This window comes from Arachis duranensis, chromosome 5, assembly GCF_000817695.3.
Source record: "Arachis duranensis cultivar V14167 chromosome 5, aradu.V14167.gnm2.J7QH, whole genome shotgun sequence".
Classification (NCBI taxonomy): Eukaryota; Viridiplantae; Streptophyta; class Magnoliopsida; order Fabales; family Fabaceae; genus Arachis; species Arachis duranensis.
The window spans coordinates 70,969,138-70,973,729 of NC_029776.3; the positions used below are offsets into that span (position 1 = coordinate 70,969,138).

Genomic DNA, 4,592 nt, shown 5'->3' on the forward strand with positions numbered 1-4,592 from the left:
ATTCTTTTTCTTATTTAACAAATAATTTCTATTATTTTTTGTATTATAAATATATAGGCCTTTTTAATCGCATGATAATTAAATCTAGGACCATGTTTGGATTATGCTTCAATTCTAACACCATCGAAATAATATATTGAAAGATGGATAGTGTTTTAGAGTAATACAATTATTGTTTTTGTTTAACAATGAGTAATAATATTTAAAAATATAGCCTAAAAATATAAAATTAAATTATTAAGCTAAAAATATTAGATTATTAACTAAATATAATGATTAATATAAACTAAACTAAGCCTTCTTTCTAAAGATTAATAGGATTTTTTTGAATTTATCTATGTTTGATCATTTAATTGGACGTCATTTATTACACATATTAACACTATAATTATTAAGTTAGCAAGCAAAAATAGAAACAATAGTAACAAATAATTAACAACCATAAATTAGAAGGAAATCGTTATTAAAATCTTGTGCTTTAAAGGAGGTAAGCATGTGGTGTGTATAATAATAGTTAGTTAGACTATTTTATAATGTGATTAGTTATTTATTAGGCAATGAATGTGTACTATGCAGAATCTGTTAAAAGAGTTAGACACACTAGTGAATATATAAATCAGCACACACACATCATTGAGAACTAACTATTCATTTTCTAATTCAGATCTTTCTTATTGTTCTAATGCTCTCTCTTCCTCTTTCTCTCTCTATTGAGTTATGACCTAATATCTATATGGTATCAGAGTTTTAGATCCTTGTGACCATGACTTCCGCATCACTCACTATAATACAAATTGCTCAAGTTTTCTCAAGTCCGATTACAATGAAATTGAATGAAGAAAACTTTTTGCCATGGAAATATCAAGTAGAATCTATAATAGAAGCTTACGAAATGTTGAATCGCATCATAGGCGAGTCAATTCCAACGAAGCATCTTTCAATCGAAGATAAAGCTTCAAGCACAGTGAATATAGAATACGCAACGTGGAAGAAACAGGATGCACTACTCAAGACTTGGCTTCTTGCATCAATGAGCAAGAGATTCAATACACGCATAGTTGGATGTGTGTTTTTTCACCAGATATAGAAATGATTAGAAACTTTCTTTGCATCATACATCATGGCGAAGATTAGACAACTCAAGAACAAACTAGTAAACACAAAGAAAGAAGGTTCGATTTGCGATTACTTGCTAGAGATAAAGAAGATAGTAGATTCTTTAATTTGTGTTGCAGCGATGATAAATGACTTTGATCATGTAGACGCTATTTTGAATGGACTGCCAGAGAGGTATGCCTCATTCATCACCACGATAACTGCTAGGTCTCCTCCAGTGACACTTAGAGAATTAGAAGCTTTGTTAATGGTGCACGAAGAGTTGTTAGACAAGTACAAGAGACCTAACAATTTTGTACAAGCACATGTCACACACGTTTAGAACTTTAATCACAATTTTAGAGGAGGTTTTCGTGGAGGAAAGTTTTCATTTCGTGGACAAGGTGGTTCAAGATTTGGCAGAGGAGGAAGGCACATGCAATTCCAGCAGCAAGGATATACAATATTAAATTCTATGCATCCTCAGGCTCAAGTATATGGAAGAACAAATTCCAAAATAATACAGTGTCAAGTGTGCAACAAACTTGGATATTCTACTCTCACTTGGAGGTACAGATACGATTCTGACTTTAGTGGAGGTTCACGCACAAAAAACTCCTAAGTTTCTCAAAGTCCTGGCGCCAATCTTTCTTACTCCAGTGCCTTAATGAAAAATGAAGCTGATTATGCTACACCTTCAATTCTTCAAGACCCGAACTGATATCTAAACTCTGGCGCCACGCATCATATGACTGCAGATGCAATGAATTTCATTAAAAAGTCTGAATATGCTAGATCAAAACGTGTCACTATTGGAAATGGTATAGGTTTGTCAATTAGCCATGTTGAAAATTATATTTTTATTTCGGATCTGAATAAGAAACAGTTTTTGCTCACAAAACTTCTTGTAGTGCCTCAAATTTTGAAAAATCTCCTAAGTGTATATCAATTTGCTAAAGACAATAAAGTTTTTTTTTTAAAGTTTCATGATGAACACTGTGCTGTTAAATGCAATGTCTCCAAGGAGGTCATACTCTAAGGAACAGTTGAGAAAGAACTATACAAATTTATTGACTTTCGAGCAAAAGACACACTACAAGGGACACGCCGAATAGCGGCGGTTTTTTTAGCGATTTGCAGCGGTTTTTAACCGCCGCGAAACAAAATTCCAGCGGTTCCACAAGCGTTGCCTATTAGGGGGTGGAGATTTGATTTTGCGGCGGTTTTGAAAAACCGCTAGTACAACCGTAGCAAATCAGATAATTCATTTTGCGGCGGTTGCAAAACCGCCGCTATTCTGTCAACGGATTTAAAAAAAATTACGGCGGTTTAAAACCGCCACAAATCTATGTAGAATTTTTTAAAAAAAAAACGAGACAGTTTTGAACTGTCTCAATTTCATATCTGAGCTTATAAAAAACTGAATAACAGGAGGAATTAATTATGTACTTTATTTGCATTTGTAACAGCATATTGATCCACTTGTAAGTGAATCTATATACAGAGAGAGAGAGAGAGAGAGAGAGAGAGAGAGAGAGAAAACTTTTTCATAGCAAGCTTCATCAAGAAGAGCAATGATTCCACCTGGTTTCTGCATCAAAAGGATTGCTTTAGATAATGAGGACATAACATTTTGAATGCAAATTCAGAGGAGACATCTTGAAAATTCTTTGTAATAATTGCAAAGATGTCTACATATTGTAAACAAAGCTATAAATATTGCAAAATGAAGCATAGCCATAAAGTATGTATAAACCTTTTCAATTAGATCAAGTACATCTTGATTATCCATAGATTCTAAGCAGCTCCAATCAATCCCTTCTTTTGTATTTCTCTCTTGTTCCATCTTAAACATATGTTGCAGGACATTATCCATGTTGGAATGCATGTTATGAGAAAAAGTGATAGTTGAAGTTGTCAAATATCTAAAAACTAACCTCATACCGGGTTGAAATGTTGCTGCAGCTTTTCATTTGTGAAATTAATACAAAACTGCTCAAAACTGTAAAGAGGGAATTAGATATCAACTCAGATTTATGCTACTCTCGAGGAACAATGATATGTGTGTGTGTGTGTGCGCGCACACGCATGTGTTTGAGTGAATAATATGATTATGTTCACCTGTTATTCTTAAAGCTTTCAAAGCCATATATGTCAAGAACACCAATGAGACATTTTGACTCTGGGTCTTGCCCAATTGAGACATTAATTTTTTGGACTAACATGCACATAACAATAGAACAGATAAAAAATTATTCAGATTCAAATAACATAAGTGCAATAAACATAGGATAGGACACATTTTTCATATTTTAAATTCATATTTTTACACTTGACATTAGCATAGTACCAGTCAAATAAACAAGAATAGTGATTTGCTACCATGGGCAGATAACAGAAATATTAGCATAAAACTTAGAAAGTCCAATGGCATGAAATAAACTACAGAAAGTTTTAGAACTAATGAATCTTCAAACACCTTATGATTGGGAAGTCCAAGGGCAAGTATGGAAGAACATGCTGGTGACAACTCTGAAGGCTTTAAGATCATTGTGTTTTCAGCTGCTACTGCTCCTATTAGTGGCTCCAAGGATAAACCTGTCATTAATTAAATTGTAACTCTATTAATTTGCTATACAAATACTTAATCAACATAAGGAAAATGGTTCAAAAAGTATGACTCACCAAAGGGGAAATTCCAAGATGAAATAATGAGGACTAGGCCAGAGGTTCAGGAACAATTTCTGCACTACTAAGCAGTGCTATTTGTGGCAATTTAGCCTATCAAAAAACAAATTTGAATCCATTAGGCTTGAATGCTTATCCTTGAAATTTAAAATAAAATGGAATTAGGAAAATTGGCACTGATCTCACCTTTTTGCCTGATATCCAATATTTTAAGTTACTCAATGCAAAATTCAAGGACTTCATCAAAGTTCCTATCTGCTTAAAAGGGCCAATTCGTTAATTAGCAATTAGAACTGAAAAATAGTTTTTTTTTTTTTAATGTTACTATTATTACTACTCAATGCTGCATAATGCATGAATTTAAAAGAAAGCTTAAATTAGGAAGGAACTATATTGATTAAAGATTAAACTAATAGAAAGGCAATAATAATAATGTCAAATATTTTCATTAAACTTAGAAGTGCTAAATAGTATATATGATGACACACTTTTTTGAACAAAAACAAACCATTTTCAAGTGTAATTATAAAAAAATTAAATAAAGGCATAACCTCATCTCTAAAAGCTTCAACTTTATGCTTTCCTAGGTCGAGCATTAAGGCTTTCAAAATATCTTCTTCTTTTTCAATGAGGAAACGACGCAACCCTTTGAGTTGTGATTCTCTCCATGACCCTTTCTTTCTCTCTCCACTCCCATAATACTCCTTCATATCATTCATAAAATATTGCATTAAGCATAATAATGAATAAACCAAGCATAATCAATCTTTTGATAAACTCATAACTACACCATCATTGGTACCCTTTAA

General features: G+C 32.7%; 1 pseudogene; it reads right to left on the reverse strand.

Moving 5' to 3' along the window:
* Window positions 1–3,394: 3,394 nt before the first annotated feature.
* On the reverse strand, window positions 3,395–4,592 carry LOC107489547 (aldehyde dehydrogenase family 3 member F1-like; annotated as a pseudogene).